General features: G+C 62.1%; 59 non-coding genes and 15 pseudogenes across 59 annotated transcripts; all 74 read left to right on the top strand.

Annotated features, from left to right (window-relative positions):
- The first annotated feature begins 45 nt into the window (after positions 1–45).
- On the top strand, positions 46–164 carry LOC137556981 (5S ribosomal RNA). Its single transcript, XR_011029514.1, has one exon. It is a non-coding gene; the product is annotated as a 5S ribosomal RNA (ribosomal RNA).
- A 69-nt stretch (positions 165–233) lies between these two features.
- Positions 234–352, top strand: LOC137556940 (5S ribosomal RNA; annotated as a pseudogene).
- An 83-nt stretch (positions 353–435) lies between these two features.
- Positions 436–554, top strand: LOC137556968 (5S ribosomal RNA). The gene has a single exon (XR_011029513.1). It is a non-coding gene; the product is annotated as a 5S ribosomal RNA (ribosomal RNA).
- Positions 555–637: 83 nt separating this feature from the next.
- On the top strand, positions 638–756 carry LOC137552116 (5S ribosomal RNA). The gene has a single exon (XR_011027100.1). It is a non-coding gene; the product is annotated as a 5S ribosomal RNA (ribosomal RNA).
- An 83-nt stretch (positions 757–839) lies between these two features.
- Positions 840–958, top strand: LOC137556957 (5S ribosomal RNA). The gene has a single exon (XR_011029512.1). It is a non-coding gene; the product is annotated as a 5S ribosomal RNA (ribosomal RNA).
- Positions 959–1041: 83 nt separating this feature from the next.
- Positions 1042–1160, top strand: LOC137552104 (5S ribosomal RNA). The gene has a single exon (XR_011027099.1). It is a non-coding gene; the product is annotated as a 5S ribosomal RNA (ribosomal RNA).
- Positions 1161–1243: 83 nt separating this feature from the next.
- Positions 1244–1362, top strand: LOC137548225 (5S ribosomal RNA; annotated as a pseudogene).
- Positions 1363–1445: 83 nt separating this feature from the next.
- Positions 1446–1564, top strand: LOC137556781 (5S ribosomal RNA). The gene has a single exon (XR_011029420.1). It is a non-coding gene; the product is annotated as a 5S ribosomal RNA (ribosomal RNA).
- An 83-nt stretch (positions 1565–1647) lies between these two features.
- Positions 1648–1766, top strand: LOC137556946 (5S ribosomal RNA). Its single transcript, XR_011029511.1, has one exon. It is a non-coding gene; the product is annotated as a 5S ribosomal RNA (ribosomal RNA).
- Positions 1767–1849: 83 nt separating this feature from the next.
- Positions 1850–1968, top strand: LOC137556935 (5S ribosomal RNA). Its single transcript, XR_011029510.1, has one exon. It is a non-coding gene; the product is annotated as a 5S ribosomal RNA (ribosomal RNA).
- A 60-nt stretch (positions 1969–2028) lies between these two features.
- On the top strand, positions 2029–2147 carry LOC137552093 (5S ribosomal RNA). Its single transcript, XR_011027098.1, has one exon. It is a non-coding gene; the product is annotated as a 5S ribosomal RNA (ribosomal RNA).
- Positions 2148–2230: 83 nt separating this feature from the next.
- Positions 2231–2349, top strand: LOC137556590 (5S ribosomal RNA). Its single transcript, XR_011029233.1, has one exon. It is a non-coding gene; the product is annotated as a 5S ribosomal RNA (ribosomal RNA).
- An 83-nt stretch (positions 2350–2432) lies between these two features.
- On the top strand, positions 2433–2551 carry LOC137555330 (5S ribosomal RNA). The gene has a single exon (XR_011028020.1). It is a non-coding gene; the product is annotated as a 5S ribosomal RNA (ribosomal RNA).
- An 83-nt stretch (positions 2552–2634) lies between these two features.
- On the top strand, positions 2635–2753 carry LOC137559062 (5S ribosomal RNA; annotated as a pseudogene).
- An 83-nt stretch (positions 2754–2836) lies between these two features.
- Positions 2837–2955, top strand: LOC137558611 (5S ribosomal RNA; annotated as a pseudogene).
- A 76-nt stretch (positions 2956–3031) lies between these two features.
- Positions 3032–3150, top strand: LOC137556924 (5S ribosomal RNA). Its single transcript, XR_011029509.1, has one exon. It is a non-coding gene; the product is annotated as a 5S ribosomal RNA (ribosomal RNA).
- Positions 3151–3233: 83 nt separating this feature from the next.
- Positions 3234–3352, top strand: LOC137552082 (5S ribosomal RNA). The gene has a single exon (XR_011027097.1). It is a non-coding gene; the product is annotated as a 5S ribosomal RNA (ribosomal RNA).
- Positions 3353–3435: 83 nt separating this feature from the next.
- LOC137552070 (5S ribosomal RNA) lies at positions 3436–3554 on the top strand. Its single transcript, XR_011027096.1, has one exon. It is a non-coding gene; the product is annotated as a 5S ribosomal RNA (ribosomal RNA).
- Positions 3555–3637: 83 nt separating this feature from the next.
- Positions 3638–3756, top strand: LOC137556911 (5S ribosomal RNA). Its single transcript, XR_011029507.1, has one exon. It is a non-coding gene; the product is annotated as a 5S ribosomal RNA (ribosomal RNA).
- Positions 3757–3839: 83 nt separating this feature from the next.
- LOC137552059 (5S ribosomal RNA) lies at positions 3840–3958 on the top strand. The gene has a single exon (XR_011027095.1). It is a non-coding gene; the product is annotated as a 5S ribosomal RNA (ribosomal RNA).
- Positions 3959–4041: 83 nt separating this feature from the next.
- LOC137552048 (5S ribosomal RNA) lies at positions 4042–4160 on the top strand. Its single transcript, XR_011027094.1, has one exon. It is a non-coding gene; the product is annotated as a 5S ribosomal RNA (ribosomal RNA).
- An 83-nt stretch (positions 4161–4243) lies between these two features.
- On the top strand, positions 4244–4362 carry LOC137556780 (5S ribosomal RNA). Its single transcript, XR_011029419.1, has one exon. It is a non-coding gene; the product is annotated as a 5S ribosomal RNA (ribosomal RNA).
- An 83-nt stretch (positions 4363–4445) lies between these two features.
- On the top strand, positions 4446–4564 carry LOC137556899 (5S ribosomal RNA). Its single transcript, XR_011029505.1, has one exon. It is a non-coding gene; the product is annotated as a 5S ribosomal RNA (ribosomal RNA).
- Positions 4565–4647: 83 nt separating this feature from the next.
- Positions 4648–4766, top strand: LOC137556888 (5S ribosomal RNA). Its single transcript, XR_011029504.1, has one exon. It is a non-coding gene; the product is annotated as a 5S ribosomal RNA (ribosomal RNA).
- Positions 4767–4826: 60 nt separating this feature from the next.
- LOC137552036 (5S ribosomal RNA) lies at positions 4827–4945 on the top strand. Its single transcript, XR_011027093.1, has one exon. It is a non-coding gene; the product is annotated as a 5S ribosomal RNA (ribosomal RNA).
- An 83-nt stretch (positions 4946–5028) lies between these two features.
- LOC137556588 (5S ribosomal RNA) lies at positions 5029–5147 on the top strand. The gene has a single exon (XR_011029231.1). It is a non-coding gene; the product is annotated as a 5S ribosomal RNA (ribosomal RNA).
- Positions 5148–5230: 83 nt separating this feature from the next.
- On the top strand, positions 5231–5349 carry LOC137555318 (5S ribosomal RNA). Its single transcript, XR_011028009.1, has one exon. It is a non-coding gene; the product is annotated as a 5S ribosomal RNA (ribosomal RNA).
- An 83-nt stretch (positions 5350–5432) lies between these two features.
- LOC137559061 (5S ribosomal RNA) lies at positions 5433–5551 on the top strand (annotated as a pseudogene).
- An 83-nt stretch (positions 5552–5634) lies between these two features.
- On the top strand, positions 5635–5753 carry LOC137558610 (5S ribosomal RNA; annotated as a pseudogene).
- Positions 5754–5829: 76 nt separating this feature from the next.
- On the top strand, positions 5830–5948 carry LOC137556876 (5S ribosomal RNA). Its single transcript, XR_011029502.1, has one exon. It is a non-coding gene; the product is annotated as a 5S ribosomal RNA (ribosomal RNA).
- Positions 5949–6031: 83 nt separating this feature from the next.
- On the top strand, positions 6032–6150 carry LOC137552025 (5S ribosomal RNA). Its single transcript, XR_011027092.1, has one exon. It is a non-coding gene; the product is annotated as a 5S ribosomal RNA (ribosomal RNA).
- Positions 6151–6233: 83 nt separating this feature from the next.
- On the top strand, positions 6234–6352 carry LOC137552014 (5S ribosomal RNA). The gene has a single exon (XR_011027091.1). It is a non-coding gene; the product is annotated as a 5S ribosomal RNA (ribosomal RNA).
- An 83-nt stretch (positions 6353–6435) lies between these two features.
- LOC137556864 (5S ribosomal RNA) lies at positions 6436–6554 on the top strand. Its single transcript, XR_011029501.1, has one exon. It is a non-coding gene; the product is annotated as a 5S ribosomal RNA (ribosomal RNA).
- Positions 6555–6637: 83 nt separating this feature from the next.
- Positions 6638–6756, top strand: LOC137552002 (5S ribosomal RNA). The gene has a single exon (XR_011027089.1). It is a non-coding gene; the product is annotated as a 5S ribosomal RNA (ribosomal RNA).
- An 83-nt stretch (positions 6757–6839) lies between these two features.
- On the top strand, positions 6840–6958 carry LOC137547891 (5S ribosomal RNA; annotated as a pseudogene).
- An 83-nt stretch (positions 6959–7041) lies between these two features.
- LOC137551991 (5S ribosomal RNA) lies at positions 7042–7160 on the top strand. The gene has a single exon (XR_011027088.1). It is a non-coding gene; the product is annotated as a 5S ribosomal RNA (ribosomal RNA).
- An 82-nt stretch (positions 7161–7242) lies between these two features.
- On the top strand, positions 7243–7361 carry LOC137558609 (5S ribosomal RNA; annotated as a pseudogene).
- A 47-nt stretch (positions 7362–7408) lies between these two features.
- Positions 7409–7527, top strand: LOC137556853 (5S ribosomal RNA). The gene has a single exon (XR_011029491.1). It is a non-coding gene; the product is annotated as a 5S ribosomal RNA (ribosomal RNA).
- Positions 7528–7610: 83 nt separating this feature from the next.
- On the top strand, positions 7611–7729 carry LOC137556939 (5S ribosomal RNA; annotated as a pseudogene).
- An 83-nt stretch (positions 7730–7812) lies between these two features.
- Positions 7813–7931, top strand: LOC137556842 (5S ribosomal RNA). The gene has a single exon (XR_011029480.1). It is a non-coding gene; the product is annotated as a 5S ribosomal RNA (ribosomal RNA).
- An 83-nt stretch (positions 7932–8014) lies between these two features.
- Positions 8015–8133, top strand: LOC137551979 (5S ribosomal RNA). Its single transcript, XR_011027086.1, has one exon. It is a non-coding gene; the product is annotated as a 5S ribosomal RNA (ribosomal RNA).
- Positions 8134–8216: 83 nt separating this feature from the next.
- LOC137556831 (5S ribosomal RNA) lies at positions 8217–8335 on the top strand. The gene has a single exon (XR_011029469.1). It is a non-coding gene; the product is annotated as a 5S ribosomal RNA (ribosomal RNA).
- An 83-nt stretch (positions 8336–8418) lies between these two features.
- Positions 8419–8537, top strand: LOC137551967 (5S ribosomal RNA). The gene has a single exon (XR_011027084.1). It is a non-coding gene; the product is annotated as a 5S ribosomal RNA (ribosomal RNA).
- An 83-nt stretch (positions 8538–8620) lies between these two features.
- Positions 8621–8739, top strand: LOC137556820 (5S ribosomal RNA). Its single transcript, XR_011029458.1, has one exon. It is a non-coding gene; the product is annotated as a 5S ribosomal RNA (ribosomal RNA).
- An 83-nt stretch (positions 8740–8822) lies between these two features.
- On the top strand, positions 8823–8941 carry LOC137548224 (5S ribosomal RNA; annotated as a pseudogene).
- Positions 8942–9024: 83 nt separating this feature from the next.
- LOC137557637 (5S ribosomal RNA) lies at positions 9025–9143 on the top strand (annotated as a pseudogene).
- An 83-nt stretch (positions 9144–9226) lies between these two features.
- Positions 9227–9345, top strand: LOC137556809 (5S ribosomal RNA). Its single transcript, XR_011029447.1, has one exon. It is a non-coding gene; the product is annotated as a 5S ribosomal RNA (ribosomal RNA).
- An 83-nt stretch (positions 9346–9428) lies between these two features.
- LOC137556797 (5S ribosomal RNA) lies at positions 9429–9547 on the top strand. Its single transcript, XR_011029435.1, has one exon. It is a non-coding gene; the product is annotated as a 5S ribosomal RNA (ribosomal RNA).
- A 60-nt stretch (positions 9548–9607) lies between these two features.
- LOC137551955 (5S ribosomal RNA) lies at positions 9608–9726 on the top strand. The gene has a single exon (XR_011027083.1). It is a non-coding gene; the product is annotated as a 5S ribosomal RNA (ribosomal RNA).
- An 83-nt stretch (positions 9727–9809) lies between these two features.
- LOC137551944 (5S ribosomal RNA) lies at positions 9810–9928 on the top strand. The gene has a single exon (XR_011027082.1). It is a non-coding gene; the product is annotated as a 5S ribosomal RNA (ribosomal RNA).
- An 83-nt stretch (positions 9929–10011) lies between these two features.
- LOC137557697 (5S ribosomal RNA) lies at positions 10012–10130 on the top strand (annotated as a pseudogene).
- Positions 10131–10213: 83 nt separating this feature from the next.
- LOC137556678 (5S ribosomal RNA) lies at positions 10214–10332 on the top strand. The gene has a single exon (XR_011029318.1). It is a non-coding gene; the product is annotated as a 5S ribosomal RNA (ribosomal RNA).
- An 83-nt stretch (positions 10333–10415) lies between these two features.
- LOC137550355 (5S ribosomal RNA) lies at positions 10416–10534 on the top strand. The gene has a single exon (XR_011026911.1). It is a non-coding gene; the product is annotated as a 5S ribosomal RNA (ribosomal RNA).
- Positions 10535–10617: 83 nt separating this feature from the next.
- Positions 10618–10736, top strand: LOC137556785 (5S ribosomal RNA). Its single transcript, XR_011029424.1, has one exon. It is a non-coding gene; the product is annotated as a 5S ribosomal RNA (ribosomal RNA).
- Positions 10737–10819: 83 nt separating this feature from the next.
- Positions 10820–10938, top strand: LOC137551933 (5S ribosomal RNA). The gene has a single exon (XR_011027081.1). It is a non-coding gene; the product is annotated as a 5S ribosomal RNA (ribosomal RNA).
- A 72-nt stretch (positions 10939–11010) lies between these two features.
- On the top strand, positions 11011–11129 carry LOC137551921 (5S ribosomal RNA). Its single transcript, XR_011027080.1, has one exon. It is a non-coding gene; the product is annotated as a 5S ribosomal RNA (ribosomal RNA).
- An 83-nt stretch (positions 11130–11212) lies between these two features.
- Positions 11213–11331, top strand: LOC137555865 (5S ribosomal RNA). The gene has a single exon (XR_011028531.1). It is a non-coding gene; the product is annotated as a 5S ribosomal RNA (ribosomal RNA).
- An 83-nt stretch (positions 11332–11414) lies between these two features.
- LOC137551909 (5S ribosomal RNA) lies at positions 11415–11533 on the top strand. Its single transcript, XR_011027078.1, has one exon. It is a non-coding gene; the product is annotated as a 5S ribosomal RNA (ribosomal RNA).
- Positions 11534–11616: 83 nt separating this feature from the next.
- Positions 11617–11735, top strand: LOC137557247 (5S ribosomal RNA; annotated as a pseudogene).
- Positions 11736–11818: 83 nt separating this feature from the next.
- Positions 11819–11937, top strand: LOC137551897 (5S ribosomal RNA). The gene has a single exon (XR_011027076.1). It is a non-coding gene; the product is annotated as a 5S ribosomal RNA (ribosomal RNA).
- An 83-nt stretch (positions 11938–12020) lies between these two features.
- LOC137556774 (5S ribosomal RNA) lies at positions 12021–12139 on the top strand. Its single transcript, XR_011029413.1, has one exon. It is a non-coding gene; the product is annotated as a 5S ribosomal RNA (ribosomal RNA).
- An 83-nt stretch (positions 12140–12222) lies between these two features.
- LOC137551885 (5S ribosomal RNA) lies at positions 12223–12341 on the top strand. Its single transcript, XR_011027074.1, has one exon. It is a non-coding gene; the product is annotated as a 5S ribosomal RNA (ribosomal RNA).
- An 83-nt stretch (positions 12342–12424) lies between these two features.
- Positions 12425–12543, top strand: LOC137556763 (5S ribosomal RNA). The gene has a single exon (XR_011029402.1). It is a non-coding gene; the product is annotated as a 5S ribosomal RNA (ribosomal RNA).
- An 83-nt stretch (positions 12544–12626) lies between these two features.
- On the top strand, positions 12627–12745 carry LOC137556751 (5S ribosomal RNA). The gene has a single exon (XR_011029391.1). It is a non-coding gene; the product is annotated as a 5S ribosomal RNA (ribosomal RNA).
- An 83-nt stretch (positions 12746–12828) lies between these two features.
- LOC137556740 (5S ribosomal RNA) lies at positions 12829–12947 on the top strand. Its single transcript, XR_011029379.1, has one exon. It is a non-coding gene; the product is annotated as a 5S ribosomal RNA (ribosomal RNA).
- Positions 12948–13030: 83 nt separating this feature from the next.
- Positions 13031–13149, top strand: LOC137551873 (5S ribosomal RNA). Its single transcript, XR_011027073.1, has one exon. It is a non-coding gene; the product is annotated as a 5S ribosomal RNA (ribosomal RNA).
- An 83-nt stretch (positions 13150–13232) lies between these two features.
- On the top strand, positions 13233–13351 carry LOC137556729 (5S ribosomal RNA). Its single transcript, XR_011029368.1, has one exon. It is a non-coding gene; the product is annotated as a 5S ribosomal RNA (ribosomal RNA).
- An 83-nt stretch (positions 13352–13434) lies between these two features.
- On the top strand, positions 13435–13553 carry LOC137556718 (5S ribosomal RNA). The gene has a single exon (XR_011029357.1). It is a non-coding gene; the product is annotated as a 5S ribosomal RNA (ribosomal RNA).
- An 83-nt stretch (positions 13554–13636) lies between these two features.
- LOC137548888 (5S ribosomal RNA) lies at positions 13637–13755 on the top strand (annotated as a pseudogene).
- A 72-nt stretch (positions 13756–13827) lies between these two features.
- On the top strand, positions 13828–13946 carry LOC137556706 (5S ribosomal RNA). The gene has a single exon (XR_011029345.1). It is a non-coding gene; the product is annotated as a 5S ribosomal RNA (ribosomal RNA).
- An 83-nt stretch (positions 13947–14029) lies between these two features.
- On the top strand, positions 14030–14148 carry LOC137551862 (5S ribosomal RNA). Its single transcript, XR_011027072.1, has one exon. It is a non-coding gene; the product is annotated as a 5S ribosomal RNA (ribosomal RNA).
- Positions 14149–14231: 83 nt separating this feature from the next.
- Positions 14232–14350, top strand: LOC137556694 (5S ribosomal RNA). Its single transcript, XR_011029334.1, has one exon. It is a non-coding gene; the product is annotated as a 5S ribosomal RNA (ribosomal RNA).
- Positions 14351–14433: 83 nt separating this feature from the next.
- On the top strand, positions 14434–14552 carry LOC137557779 (5S ribosomal RNA; annotated as a pseudogene).
- Positions 14553–14635: 83 nt separating this feature from the next.
- LOC137551850 (5S ribosomal RNA) lies at positions 14636–14754 on the top strand. The gene has a single exon (XR_011027070.1). It is a non-coding gene; the product is annotated as a 5S ribosomal RNA (ribosomal RNA).
- The last annotated feature ends 58 nt before the right edge of the window (positions 14755–14812 follow it).

The following is a 14812-nucleotide window of genomic DNA, read 5'->3' as shown; positions in this document are numbered from 1 at the left end:
GTTTTGGGTTTGAGGCCCAATGGCTATGAGCACGCCTTGGAGGTTGCCTGCGGCCACACTAAGCCGAAAGCGCCCGCTCTCGTCAGATCGCGGAAGCTAAGCGGCTTCAGGCCTGGTTAGTAGCTGCATGGGAGACCGGCTGTGAACCCCAGGTGCTGCAGGCATTGTTTTGGGTTTGAGGCCCAATGGCTATGAGCACGCGTGGGAAGCCTCACCTTCACGCCCTGGAGGTTGCCTGTGGCCACACTAAGCCGAAAGCGCCCGCTCTCGTCAGATCGCGGAAGCTAAGCGGCTTCAGGCCTGGTTAGTAGCTGCATGGGAGACCGGCTGTGAACCCCAGGTGCTGCAGGCGTTGTTTTGGGTTTGAGGCCCAATGGCTATGAGCACGCGTGGGAAGCCTCACCTTCAAGGCGCCGGAACGGCGCCTTGGAGGTTGCCTGCGGCCACACTAAGCCGAAAGCGCCCGCTCTCGTCAGATCGCGGAAGCTAAGCGGCTTCAGGCCTGGTTAGTAGCTGCATGGGAGACCGGCTGTGAACCCCAGGTGCTGCAGGCATTGTTTTGGGTTTGAGGCCCAATGGCTATGAGCACGCGTGGGAAGCCTCACCTTCAAGGCGCCGGAACGGCGCCCTGGAGGTTGCCTGCGGCCACACTAAGCCGAAAGCGCCCGCTCTCGTCAGATCGCGGAAGCTAAGCGGCTTCAGGCCTGGTTAGTAGCTGCATGGGAGACCGGCTGTGAACCCCAGGTGCTGCAGGCGTTGTTTTGGGTTTGAGGCCCAATGGCTATGAGCACGCGTGGGAAGCCTCACCTTCAAGGCGCCGGAACGGCGCCTTGGAGGTTGCCTGCGGCCACACTAAGCCGAAAGCGCCCGCTCTCGTCAGATCGCGGAAGCTAAGCGGCTTCAGGCCTGGTTAGTAGCTGCATGGGAGACCGGCTGTGAACCCCAGGTGCTGCAGGCATTGTTTTGGGTTTGAGGCCCAATGGCTATGAGCACGCGTGGGAAGCCTCACCTTCAAGGCGCCGGAACGGCGCCCTGGAGGTTGCCTGCGGCCACACTAAGCCGAAAGCGCCCGCTCTCGTCAGATCGCGGAAGCTAAGCGGCTTCAGGCCTGGTTAGTAGCTGCATGGGAGACCGGCTGTGAACCCCAGGTGCTGCAGGCGTTGTTTTGGGTTTGAGGCCCAATGGCTATGAGCACGCGTGGGAAGCCTCACCTTCAAGGCGCCGGAACGGCGCCCTGGAGGTTGCCTGCGGCCACACTAAGCCGAAAGCGCCCGCTCTCGTCAGATCGCGGAAGCTAAGCGGCTTCAGGCCTGGTTAGTAGCTGCATGGGAGACCGGCTGTGATCCCCAGGTGCTGCAGGCGTTGTTTTGGGTTTGAGGCCCAATGGCTATGAGCACGTGTGGGAAGCCTCACCTTCAAGGCGCCGGAACGGCGCCTTGGAGGTTGCCTGCGGCCACACTAAGCCGAAAGCGCCCGCTCTCATCAGATCGCGGAAGCTAAGCGGCTTCAGGCCTGGTTAGTAGCTGCATGGTAGACCGGCTGTGAACCCCAGGTGCTGCAGGCATTGTTTTGGGTTTGAGGCCCAATGGCTATGAGCACGCGTGGGAAGCCTCACCTTCAAGGCGCCGGAACGGCGCCCTGGAGGTTGCCTGCGGCCACACTAAGCCGAAAGCGCCCGCTCTCGTCAGATCGCGGAAGCTAAGCGGCTTCAGGCCTGGTTAGTAGCTGCATGGGAGACCGGCTGTGAACCCCAGGTGCTGCAGGCATTGTTTTGGGTTTGAGGCCCAATGGCTATGAGCACGCGTGGGAAGCCTCACCTTCAAGGCGCCGGAACGGCGCCTTGGAGGTTGCCTGCGGCCACACTAAGCCGAAAGCGCCCGCTCTCGTCAGATCGCGGAAGCTAAGCGGCTTCAGGCCTGGTTAGTAGCTGCATGGGAGACCGGCTGTGAACCCCAGGTGCTGCAGGCATTGTTTTGGGTTTGAGGCCCAATGGCTATGAGCACGCGTGGGAAGCCTCACCTGGAGGTTGCCTGCGGCCACACTAAGCCGAAAGCGCCCGCTCTCGTCAGATCGCGGAAGCTAAGCGGCTTCAGGCCTGGTTAGTAGCTGCATGGGAGACCGGCTGTGAACCCCAGGTGCTGCAGGCGTTGTTTTGGGTTTGAGACCCAATGGCTATGAGCACGCGTGGGAAGCCTCACCTTCAAGGCGCCGGAACGGCGCCTTGGAGGTTGCCTGCGGCCACACTAAGCCGAAAGCGCCCGCTCACGTCAGATCGCGGAAGCTAAGCGGCTTCAGGCCTGGTTAGTAGCTGCATGGGAGACCGGCTGTGAACCCCAGGTGCTGCAGGCATTGTTTTGGGTTTGAGGCCCAATGGCTATGAGCACGCGTGGGAAGCCTCACCTTCAAGGCGCCGGAACGGCGCCCTGGAGGTTGCCTGCGGCCACACTAAGCCGAAAGCGCCCGCTCTCGTCAGATCGCGGAAGTTAAGCGGCTTCAGGCCTGGTTAGTAGCTGCATGGGAGACCGGCTGTGAACCCCAGGTGCTGCAGGCGTTGTTTTGGGTTTGAGGCCCAATGGCTATGAGCACGCGTGGGAAGCCTCATCTTCAAGGCGCCGGAACGGCGCCTTGGAGGTTGCCTGCGGCCACACTAAGCCGAAAGCGCCCGCTCTCGTCAGATCGCGGAAGCTAAGCGGCTTCAGCCCTGGTTAGTAGCTGCATGGGAGACCGGCTGTGAACCCCAGGTGCTGCAGGCATTGTTTTGGGTTTGAGGCCCAATGGCTATGAGCACGCGTGGGATGCCTCACCTTCAAGGCGCCGGAACGGCGCCGTGGAGGTTGCCTGCGGCCACACTAAGCCGAAAGCGCCCGCTCTCGTCAGATCGTGGAAGCTAAGCGGCTTCAGGCCTGGTTAGTAGCTGCATGGGAGACCGGCTGTGAACCCCAGGTGCTGCAGGCGTTGTTTGAGGCCCAATGGCTATGAGCACGCATGGGAAGCCTCACCTTCAAGGCGCCGGAACGGCGCCTTGGAGGTTGCCTGCGGCCACACTAAGCCGAAAGCGCCCGCTCTCGTCAGATCGCGGAAGCTAAGCGGCTTCAGGCCTGGTTAGTAGCTGCATGGGAGACCGGCTGTGAACCCCAGGTGCTGCAGGCATTGTTTTGGGTTTGAGGCCCAATGGCTATGAGCACGCGTGGGAAGCCTCACCTTCAAGGCGCCGGAACGGCGCCCTGGAGGTTGCCTGCGGCCACACTAAGCCGAAAGCGCCCGCTCTCGTCAGATCGCGGAAGCTAAGCGGCTTCAGGCCTGGTTAGTAGCTGCATGGGAGACCGGCTGTGAACCCCAGGTGCTGCAGGCGTTGTTTTGGGTTTGAGGCCCAATGGCTATGAGCACGCGTGGGAAGCCTCACCTTCAAGGCGCCGGAACGGCGCCTTGGAGGTTGCCTGCGGCCACACTAAGCCGAAAGCGCCCGCTCTCGTCAGATCGCGGAAGCTAAGCGGCTTCAGGCCTGGTTAGTAGCTGCATGGGAGACCGGCTGTGAACCCCAGGTGCTGCAGGCGTTGTTTTGGGTTTGAGGCCCAATGGCTATGAGCACGCGTGGGAAGCCTCACCTTCAAGGCGCCGGAACGGCGCCCTGGAGGTTGCCTGCGGCCACACTAAGCCGAAAGCGCCCGCTCTCGTCAGATCGCGGAAGCTAAGCGGCTTCAGGCCTGGTTAGTAGCTGCATGGGAGACCGGCTGTGAACCCCAGGTGCTGCAGGCATTGTTTTGGGTTTGAGGCCCAATGGCTATGAGCACGCGTGGGAAGCCTCACCTTCAAGGCGCCGGAACGGCGCCCTGGAGGTTGCCTGCGGCCACACTAAGCCGAAAGCGCCCGCTCTCGTCAGATCGCGGAAGCTAAGCGGCTTCAGGCCTGGTTAGTAGCTGCATGGGAGACCGGCTGTGAACCCCAGGTGCTGCAGGCGTTGTTTTGGGTTTGAGGCCCAATGGCTATGAGCACGCGTGGGAAGCCCCACCTTCAAGGCGCCGGAACGGCGCCTTGGAGGTTGCCTGCGGCCACACTAAGCCGAAAGCGCCCGCTCTCGTCAGATCGCGGAAGCTAAGCGGCTTCAGGCCTGGTTAGTAGCTGCATGGGAGACCGGCTGTGAACCCCAGGTGCTGCAGGCGTTGTTTTGGGTTTGAGGCCCAATGGCTATGAGCACGCGTGGGAAGCCTCACCTTCAAGGCGCCGGAACGGCGCCCTGGAGGTTGCCTGCGGCCACACTAAGCCGAAAGCGCCCGCTCTCATCAGATCGCGGAAGCTAAGCGGCTTCAGGCCTGGTTAGTAGCTGCATGGTAGACCGGCTGTGAACCCCAGGTGCTGCAGGCATTGTTTTGGGTTTGAGGCCCAATGGCTATGAGCACGCGTGGGAAGCCTCACCTTCAAGGCGCCGGAACGGCGCCCTGGAGGTTGCCTGCGGCCACACTAAGCCGAAAGCGCCCGCTCTCGTCAGATCGCGGAAGCTAAGCGGCTTCAGGCCTGGTTAGTAGCTGCATGGGAGACCGGCTGTGAACCCCAGGTGCTGCAGGCATTGTTTTGGGTTTGAGGCCCAATGGCTATGAGCACGCGTGGGAAGCCTCACCTTCAAGGCGCCGGAACGGCGCCTTGGAGGTTGCCTGCGGCCACACTAAGCCGAAAGCGCCCGCTCTCGTCAGATCGCGGAAGCTAAGCGGCTTCAGGCCTGGTTAGTAGCTGCATGGGAGACCGGCTGTGAACCCCAGGTGCTGCAGGCATTGTTTTGGGTTTGAGGCCCAATGGCTATGAGCACGCGTGGGAAGCCTCACCTGGAGGTTGCCTGCGGCCACACTAAGCCGAAAGCGCCCGCTCTCGTCAGATCGCGGAAGCTAAGCGGCTTCAGGCCTGGTTAGTAGCTGCATGGGAGACCGGCTGTGAACCCCAGGTGCTGCAGGCGTTGTTTTGGGTTTGAGGCCCAATGGCTATGAGCACGCGTGGGAAGCCTCACCTTCAAGGCGCCGGAACGGCGCCTTGGAGGTTGCCTGCGGCCACACTAAGCCGAAAGCGCCCGCTCACGTCAGATCGCGGAAGCTAAGCGGCTTCAGGCCTGGTTAGTAGCTGCATGGGAGACCGGCTGTGAACCCCAGGTGCTGCAGGCATTGTTTTGGGTTTGAGGCCCAATGGCTATGAGCACGCGTGGGAAGCCTCACCTTCAAGGCGCCGGAACGGCGCCCTGGAGGTTGCCTGCGGCCACACTAAGCCGAAAGCGCCCGCTCTCGTCAGATCGCGGAAGTTAAGCGGCTTCAGGCCTGGTTAGTAGCTGCATGGGAGACCGGCTGTGAACCCCAGGTGCTGCAGGCGTTGTTTTGGGTTTGAGGCCCAATGGCTATGAGCACGCGTGGGAAGCCTCATCTTCAAGGCGCCGGAACGGCGCCTTGGAGGTTGCCTGCGGCCACACTAAGCCGAAAGCGCCCGCTCTCGTCAGATCGCGGAAGCTAAGCGGCTTCAGCCCTGGTTAGTAGCTGCATGGGAGACCGGCTGTGAACCCCAGGTGCTGCAGGCATTGTTTTGGGTTTGAGGCCCAATGGCTATGAGCACGCGTGGGAAGCCTCACCTTCAAGGCGCCGGAACGGCGCCGTGGAGGTTGCCTGCGGCCACACTAAGCCGAAAGCGCCCGCTCTCGTCAGATCGTGGAAGCTAAGCGGCTTCAGGCCTGGTTAGTAGCTGCATGGGAGACCGGCTGTGAACCCCAGGTGCTGCAGGCGTTGTTTGAGGCCCAATGGCTATGAGCACGCGTGGGAAGCCTCACCTTCAAGGCGCCGGAACGGCGCCTTGGAGGTTGCCTGCGGCCACACTAAGCCGAAAGCGCCCGCTCTCGTCAGATCGCGGAAGCTAAGCGGCTTCAGGCCTGGTTAGTAGCTGCATGGGAGACCGGCTGTGAACCCCAGGTGCTGCAGGCATTGTTTTGGGTTTGAGGCCCAATGGCTATGAGCACGCGTGGGAAGCCTCACCTTCAAGGCGCCGGAACGGCGCCCTGGAGGTTGCCTGCGGCCACACTAAGCCGAAAGCGCCCGCTCTCGTCAGATCGCGGAAGCTAAGCGGCTTCAGGCCTGGTTAGTAGCTGCATGGGAGACCGGCTGTGAACCCCAGGTGCTGCAGGCGTTGTTTTGGGTTTGAGGCCCAATGGCTATGAGCACGCGTGGGAAGCCTCACCTTCAAGGCGCCGGAACGGCGCCTTGGAGGTTGCCTGCGGCCACACTAAGCCGAAAGCGCCCGCTCTCGTCAGATCGCGGAAGCTAAGCGGCTTCAGGCCTGGTTAGTAGCTGCATGGGAGACCGGCTGTGAACCCCAGGTGCTGCAGGCGTTGTTTTGGGTTTGAGGCCCAATGGCTATGAGCACGCGTGGGAAGCCTCACCTTCAAGGCGCCGGAACGGCGCCCTGGAGGTTGCCTGCGGCCACACTAAGCCGAAAGCGCCCGCTCTCGTCAGATCGCGGAAGCTAAGCGGCTTCAGGCCTGGTTAGTAGCTGCATGGGAGACCGGCTGTGAACCCCAGGTGCTGCAGGCATTGTTTTGGGTTTGAGGCCCAATGGCTATGAGCACGCGTGGGAAGCCTCACCTTCAAGGCGCCGGAACGGCGCCCTGGAGGTTGCCTGCGGCCACACTAAGCCGAAAGCGCCCGCTCTCGTCAGATCGCGGAAGCTAAGCGGCTTCAGGCCTGGTTAGTAGCTGCATGGGAGACCGGCTGTGAACCCCAGGTGCTGCAGGCGTTGTTTTGGGTTTGAGGCCCAATGGCTATGAGCACGCGTGGGAAGCCCCACCTTCAAGGCGCCGGAACGGCGCCTTGGAGGTTGCCTGCGGCCACACTAAGCCGAAAGCGCCCGCTCTCGTCAGATCGCGGAAGCTAAGCGGCTTCAGGCCTGGTTAGTAGCTGCATGAGAGACCGGCTGTGAACCCCAGGTGCTGCAGGCGTTGTTTTGGGTTTGAGGCCCAATGGCTATGAGCACGCGTGGGAAGCCTCACCTTCAAGGCGCCGGAACGGCGCCCTGGAGGTTGCCTGCGGCCACACTAAGCCGAAAGCGCCCGCTCTCGTCAGATCGCGGAAGCTAAGCGGCTTCAGGCCTGGTTAGTAGCTGCATGGGAGACCGGCTGTGAACCCCAGGTGCTGCAGGCGTTGTTTTGGGTTTGAGGCCCAATGGCTATGAGCACGCGTGGGAAGCCTCACCTTCAAGGCACGGAACGGCGCCTTGGAGGTTGCCTGCGGCCACACTAAGCCGAAAGCGCCCGCTCTCGTCAGATCGTGGAAGCTAAGCGGCTTCAGGCCTGGTTAGTAGCTGCATGGGAGACCGGCTGTGAACCCCAGGTGCTGCAGGCGTTGTTTTGGGTTTGAGGCCCAATGGCTATGAGCACGCCTTGGAGGTTGCCTGCGGCCACACTAAGCCGAAAGCGCCCGCTCTCGTCAGATCGCGGAAGCTAAGCGGCTTCAGGCCTGGTTAGTAGCTGCATGGGAGACCGGCTGTGAACCCCAGGTGCTGCAGGCATTGTTTTGGGTTTGAGGCCCAATGGCTATGAGCACGCGTGGGAAGCCTCACCTTCAAGGCGCCGGAACGGCGCCCTGGAGGTTGCCTGTGGCCACACTAAGCCGAAAGCGCCCGCTCTCGTCAGATCGCGGAAGCTAAGCGGCTTCAGGCCTGGTTAGTAGCTGCATGGGAGACCGGCTGTGAACCCCAGGTGCTGCAGGCGTTGTTTTGGGTTTGAGGCCCAATGGCTATGAGCACGCGTGGGAAGCCTCACCTTCAAGGCGCCGGAACGGCGCCTTGGAGGTTGCCTGCGGCCACACTAAGCCGAAAGCGCCCGCTCTCGTCAGATCGCGGAAGCTAAGCGGCTTCAGGCCTGGTTAGTAGCTGCATGGGAGACCGGCTGTGAACCCCAGGTGCTGCAGGCATTGTTTTGGGTTTGAGGCCCAATGGCTATGAGCACGCGTGGGAAGCCTCACCTTCAAGGCGCCGGAGCGGCGCCCTGGAGGTTGCCTGCGGCCACACTAAGCCGAAAGCGCCCGCTCTCGTCAGATCGCGGAAGCTAAGCGGCTTCAGGCCTGGTTAGTAGCTGCATGGGAGACCGGCTGTGAACCCCAGGTGCTGCAGGCGTTGTTTTGGGTTTGAGGCCCAATGGCTATGAGCACGCGTGGGAAGCCTCACCTTCAAGGCGCCGGAACGGCGCCTTGGAGGTTGCCTGCGGCCACACTAAGCCGAAAGCGCCCGCTCTCGTCAGATCGCGGAAGCTAAGCGGCTTCAGGCCTGGTTAGTAGCTGCATGGGAGACCGGCTGTGAACCCCAGGTGCTGCAGGCATTGTTTTGGGTTTGAGGCCCAATGGCTATGAGCACGCGTGGGAAGCCTCACCTTCAAGGCGCCGGAACGGCGCCCTGGAGGTTGCCTGCGGCCACACTAAGCCGAAAGCGCCCGCTCTCGTCAGATCGCGGAAGCTAAGCGGCTTCAGGCCTGGTTAGTAGCTGCATGGGAGACCGGCTGTGAACCCCAGGTGCTGCAGGCGTTGTTTTGGGTTTGAGGCCCAATGGCTATGAGCACGCGTGGGAAGCCTCACCTTCAAGGCGCCGGAAGGGCGCCTTGGAGGTTGCCTGCGGCCACACTAAGCCGAAAGCGCCCGCTCTCGTCAGATCGCGGAAGCTAAGCGGCTTCAGGCCTGGTTAGTAGCTGCATGGGAGACCGGCTGTGAACCCCAGGTGCTGCAGGCATTGTTTTGGGTTTGAGGCCCAATGGCTATGAGCACGCGTGGGAAGCCTCACCTTCAAGGCGCCGGAACGGCGCCCTGGAGGTTGCCTGCGGCCACACTAAGCCGAAAGCGCCCGCTCTCGTCAGATCGCGGAAGCTAAGCGGCTTCAGGCCTGGTTAGTAGCTGCATGGGAGACCGGCTGTGATCCCCAGGTGCTGCAGGCGTTGTTTTGGGTTTGAGGCCCAATGGCTATGAGCACGTGTGGGAAGCCTCACCTTCAAGGCGCCGGAACGGCGCCTTGGAGGTTGCCTGCGGCCACACTAAGCCGAAAGCGCCCGCTCTCGTCAGATCGCGGAAGCTAAGCGGCTTCAGGCCTGGTTAGTAGCTGCATGGTAGACCGGCTGTGAACCCCAGGTGCTGCAGGCATTGTTTTGGGTTTGAGGCCCAATGGCTATGAGCACGCGTGGGAAGCCTCACCTTCAAGGCGCCGGAACGGCGCCCTGGAGGTTGCCTGCGGCCACACTAAGCCGAAAGCGCCCGCTCTCGTCAGATCGCGGAAGCTAAGCGGCTTCAGGCCTGGTTAGTAGCTGCATGGGAGACCGGCTGTGAACCCCAGGTGCTGCAGGCATTGTTTTGGGTTTGAGGCCCAATGGCTATGAGCACGCGTGGGAAGCCTCACCTTCAAGGCGCCGGAACGGCGCCTTGGAGGTTGCCTGCGGCCACACTAAGCCGAAAGCGCCCGCTCTCGTCAGATCGCGGAAGCTAAGCGGCTTCAGGCCTGGTTAGTAGCTGCATGGGAGACCGGCTGTGAACCCCAGGTGCTGCAGGCATTGTTTTGGGTTTGAGGCCCAATGGCTATGAGCACGCGTGGGAAGCCTCACCTGGAGGTTGCCTGCGGCCACACTAAGCCGAAAGCGCCCGCTCTCGTCAGATCGCGGAAGCTAAGCGGCTTCAGGCCTGGTTAGTAGCTGCATGGGAGACCGGCTGTGAACCCCAGGTGCTGCAGGCGTTGTTTTGGGTTTGAGGCCCAATGGCTATGAGCACGCGTGGGAAGCCTCACCTTCAAGGCGCCGGAACGGCGCCCTGGAGGTTGCCTGCGGCCACACTAAGCCGAAAGCGCCCGCTCTCGTCAGATCGCGGAAGCTAAGCGGCTTCAGGCCTGGTTAGTAGCTGCATGGGAGACCGGCTGTGAACCCCAGGTGCTGCAGGCGTTGTTTTGGGTTTGAGGCCCAATGGCTATGAGCACGCGTGGGAAGCCTCACCTTCAAGGCGCCGGAACGGCGCCTTGGAGGTTGCCTGCGGCCACACTAAGCCGAAAGCGCCCGCTCTCGTCAGATCGCGGAAGCTAAGCGGCTTCAGGCCTGGTTAGTAGCTGCATGGGAGACCGGCTGTGAACCCCAGGTGCTGCAGTCGTTGTTTTGGGTTTGAGGCCCAATGGCTATGAGCACGCGTGGGAAGCCTCACCTTCAAGGCGCCGGAACGGCGCCTTGGAGGTTGCCTGTGGCCACACTAAGCCGAAAGCGCCCGCTCTCGTCAGATCGCGGAAGCTAAGCGGCTTCAGGCCTGGTTAGTAGCTGCATGGGAGACCGGCTGTGAACCCCAGGTGCTGCAGGCATTGTTTTGGGTTTGAGGCCCAATGGCTATGAGCACGCGTGGGAAGCCTCACCTTCAAGGCGCCGGAACGGCGCCCTGGAGGTTGCCTGCGGCCACACTAAGCCGAAAGCGCCCGCTCTCGTCAGATCGCGGAAGCTAAGCGGCTTCAGGCCTGGTTAGTATCTGCATGGGAGACCGGCTGTGAACCCCAGGTGCTGCAGGCGTTGTTTTGGGTTTGAGGCCCAATGGCTATGAGCACGCGTGGGAAGCCTCACCTTCAAGGCGCCGGAACGGCGCCCTGGAGGTTGCCTGCGGCCACACTAAGCCGAAAGCGCCCGCTCTCGTCAGATCGCGGAAGCTAAGCGGCTTCAGGCCTGGTTAGTAGCTGCATGGGAGACCGGCTGTGAACCCCAGGTGCTGCAGGCATTGTTTTGGGTTTGAGGCCCAATGGCTATGAGCACGCGTGGGAAGCCTCACCTTCAAGGCGCCGGAACGGCGCCCTGGAGGTTGCCTGCGGCCACACTAAGCCGAAAGCGCCCGCTCTCGTCAGATCGCGGAAGCTAAGCGGCTTCAGGCCTGGTTAGTAGCTGCATGGGAGACCGGCTGTGAACCCCAGGTGCTGCAGGCGTTGTTTTGGGTTTGAGGCCCAATGGCTATGAGCACGCGTGGGAAGCCTCACCTTCAAGGCGCCTTGGAGGTTGCCTGCGGCCACACTAAGCCGAAAGCGCCCGCTCTCGTCAGATCGCGGAAGCTAAGCGGCTTCAGGCCTGGTTAGTAGCTGCATGGGAGACCGGCTGTGAACCCCAGGTGCTGCAGGCGTTGTTTTGGGTTTGAGGCCCAATGGCTATGAGCACGCGTGGGAAGCCTCACCTTCAAGGCGCCGGAACGGCGCCTTGGAGGTTGCCTGCGGCCACACTAAGCCGAAAGCACCCGCTCTCGTCAGATCGCGGAAGCTAAGCGGCTTCAGGCCTGGTTAGTAGCTGCATGGGAGACCGGCTGTGAACCCCAGGTGCTGCAGGCATTGTTTTGGGTTTGAGGCCCAATGGCTATGAGCACGCGTGGGAAGCCTCACCTTCAAGGCGCCGGAACGGCGCCCTGGAGGTTGCCTGCGGCCACACTAAGCCGAAAGCGCCCGCTCTCGTCAGATCGCGGAAGCTAAGCGGCTTCAGGCCTGGTTAGTAGCTGCATGGGAGACCGGCTGTGAACCCCAGGTGCTGCAGGCGTTGTTTTGGGTTTGAGGCCCAATGGCTATGAGCACGCGTGGGAAGCCTCACCTTCAAGGCGCCGGAACGGCGCCTTGGAGGTTACCTGCGGCCACACTAAGCCGAAAGCGCCCGCTCTCGTCAGATCGCGGAAGCTAAGCGGCTTCAGGCCTGGTTAGTAGCTGCATGGGAGACCGGCTGTGAACCCCAGGTGCTGCAGGCATTGTTTTGGGTTTGAGGCCCAATGGCTATGAGCACGCGTGGGAAGCCTCACCTTCAAGGCGCCGGAACGGCGCCTTGGAGGACGCCTGCGGCCACACTAAGCCGAAAGCGCCCGCTCTCGTCAGATCGCGGAAGCTAAGCGGCTTCAGGCCTGGTTAGTAGCTGCATGGGAGACCGGCTGTGAACCCCAGGTGCTGCAGGCGTTGTTTTGGGTTTGAGGCCCAATGGCTATGAGCACGCGTGGGAAGCCTCACCTTCAAGGCGCCGGAACGGCGCCTTGGAGGTTGCCTGCGGCCACACTAAGCCGAAAGCGCCCGCTCTCGTCAGATCGCGGAAGCTAAGCGGCTTCAGGCCTGGTTAGTAGCTGCATGGGAGACCGGCTGTGAACCCCAGGTGCTGCAGGCATTGTTTTGGGTTTGAGGCCCAATGGCTATGAGCACGCGTGAGAAGCCTCACCTTCAAGGCGCCGGAACGGCGCCTTGGAGGTTGCCTGCGGCCACACTAAGCCGAAAGCGCCCGCTCTCGTCAGATCGCGGAAGCTAAGCGGCTTCAGGCCTGGTTAGTAGCTGCATGGGAGACCGGCTGTGAACCCCAGGTGCTGCAGGCGTTGTATTGGGTTTGAGGCCCAATGGCTATGAGCACGCGTGGGAAGCCTCACCTTCAAGGCGCCGGAACGGCGCCCTGGAGGTTGCCTGCGGCCACACTAAGCCGAAAGCGCCCGCTCTCGTCAGATCGCGGAAGCTAAGCGGCTTCAGGCCTGGTTAGTAGCTGCATGGGAGACCGGCTGTGAACCCCAGGTGCTGCAGGCATTGTTTTGGGTTTGAGGCCCAATGGCTATGAGCACGCGTGGGAAGCCTCACCTTCAAGGCGCCGGAACGGCGCCTTGGAGGACGCCTGCGGCCACACTAAGCCGAAAGCGCCCGCTCTCGTCAGATCGCGGAAGCTAAGCGGCTTCAGGCCTGGTTAGTAGCTGCATGGGAGACCGGCTGTGAACCCCAGGTGCTGCAGGCATTGTTTTGGGTTTGAGGCCCAATGGCTATGAGCACGCGTGGGAAGCCTCACCTTCAAGGCGCCGGAACGGCGCCCTGGAGGTTGCCTGCGGCCACACTAAGCCGAAAGCGCCCGCTCTCGTCAGATCGCGGAAGCTAAGCGGCTTCAGGCCTGGTTAGTAGCTGCATGGGAGACCGGCTGTGAACCCCAGGTGCTGCAGGCATTGTTTTGGGTTTGAGGCCCAATGGCTATGAGCACGCGTGGGAAGCCTCACCTTCAAGGCGCCGGAACGGCGCCCTGGAGGTTGCCTGCGGCCACACTAAGCCGAAAGCGCCCGCTCTCGTCAGATCGCGGAAGCTAAGCGGCTTCAGGCCTGGTTAGTAGCTGCATGGGAGACCGGCTGTGAACCCCAGGTGCTGCAGGCGTTGTTTTGGGTTTGAGGCCCAATGGCTATGAGCACGCGTGGGAAGCCTCACCTTCAAGGCGCCGGAACGGCGCCTTGGAGGTTGCCTGCGGCCACACTAAGCCGAAAGCGCCCGCTCTCGTCAGATCGCGGAAGCTAAGCGGCTTCAGGCCTGGTTAGTAGCTGCATGGGAGACCGGCTGTGAACCCCAGGTGCTGCAGGCATTGTTTTGGGTTTAAAGCCCAATGGCTATGAGCACGCGTGGGAAGCCTCACCTTCAAGGCGCCGGAACGGCGCCCTGGAGGTTGCCTGCGGCCACACTAAGCCGAAAGCGCCCGCTCTCGTCAGATCGCGGAAGCTAAGCGGCTTCAGGCCTGGTTAGTAGCTGCATGGGAGACCGGCTGTGAACCCCAGGTGCTGCAGGCATTGTTTTGGGTTTGAGGCCCAATGGCTATGAGCACGCGTGGGAAGCCTCACCTTCAAGGCGCCGGAACGGCGCCCTGGAGGTTGCCTGCGGCCACACTAAGCCGAAAGCGCCCGCTCTCGTCAGATCGTGGAAGCTAAGCGGCTTCAGGCCTGGTTAGTAGCTGCATGGGAGACTGGCTGTGAACCCCAGGTGCTGCAGGCGTTGTTTTGGGTTTGAGGCCCAATGGCTATGAGCACGCGTGGGAAGCCTCACCTTCAAGGCGCCTTGGAGGTTGCCTGCGGCCACACTAAGCCGAAAGCGCCCGCTCTCGTCAGATCGCGGAAGCTAAGCGGCTTCAGGCCTGGTTAGTAGCTGCATGGGAGACCGGCTGTGAACCCCAGGTGCTGCAGGCATTGTTTTGGGTTTGAGGCCCAATGGCTATGAGCACGCGTGGGAAGCCTCACCTTCAAGGCGCCGGAACGGCGCCCTGGAGGTTGCCTGCGGCCACACTAAGCCGAAAGCGCCCGCTCTCGTCAGATCGCGGAAGCTAAGCGGCTTCAGGCCTGGTTAGTAGCTGCATGGGAGACCGGCTGTGAACCCCAGGTGCTGCAGGCGTTGTTTTGGGTTTGAGGCCCAATGGCTATGAGCACGCGTGGGAAGCCTCACCTTCAAGGCGCCGGAACGGCGCCTTGGAGGTTGCCTGCGGCCACACTAAGCCGAAAGCGCCCGCTCTCGTCAGATCGCGGAAGCTAAGCGGCTTCAGGCCTGGTTAGTAGCTGCATGGGAGACCGGCTGTGAACCCCAGGTGCTGCAGGCATTGTTTTGGGTTTGAGGCCCAATGGCTATGAGCACGCGTGGGAAGCCTCACCTTCAAGGCGCCGGAACGGCGCCCTGGAAGTTGCCTGCGGCCACACTAAGCCGAAAGCGCCTGCTCTCGTCAGATCGCGGAAGCTAAGCGGCTTCAGGCCTGGTTAGTAGCTGCATGGGAGACCGGCTGTGAACCCCAGGTGCTGCAGGCGTTGTTTTGGGTTTGAGGCCCAATGGCTATGAGCACGCGTGGGAAGCCTCACCTTCAAGGCGCCGGAACGGCGCCCTGGAGGTTGCCTGCGGCCACACTAAGCCGAAAGCGCCCGCTCTCGTCAGATCGCGGAAGCTAAGCGGCTTCAGGCCTGGTTAGTAGCTGCATGGGAGACCGGCTGTGAACCCCAGGTGCTGCAGGCGTTGTTTTGGGTTTGAGGCCCAATGGCTATGAGCACGCGTGGGAAGCCTCACCTTCAAG

The sequence above is a fragment of the Hyperolius riggenbachi genome, chromosome 2 (genome assembly GCF_040937935.1).
Source record: "Hyperolius riggenbachi isolate aHypRig1 chromosome 2, aHypRig1.pri, whole genome shotgun sequence".
NCBI lineage: Eukaryota > Metazoa > Chordata > Amphibia > Anura > Hyperoliidae > Hyperolius > Hyperolius riggenbachi.
The sequence above is the reverse complement of the archived record's forward strand: the minus strand, read 5'-3'. Positions and strand labels throughout refer to the sequence as shown.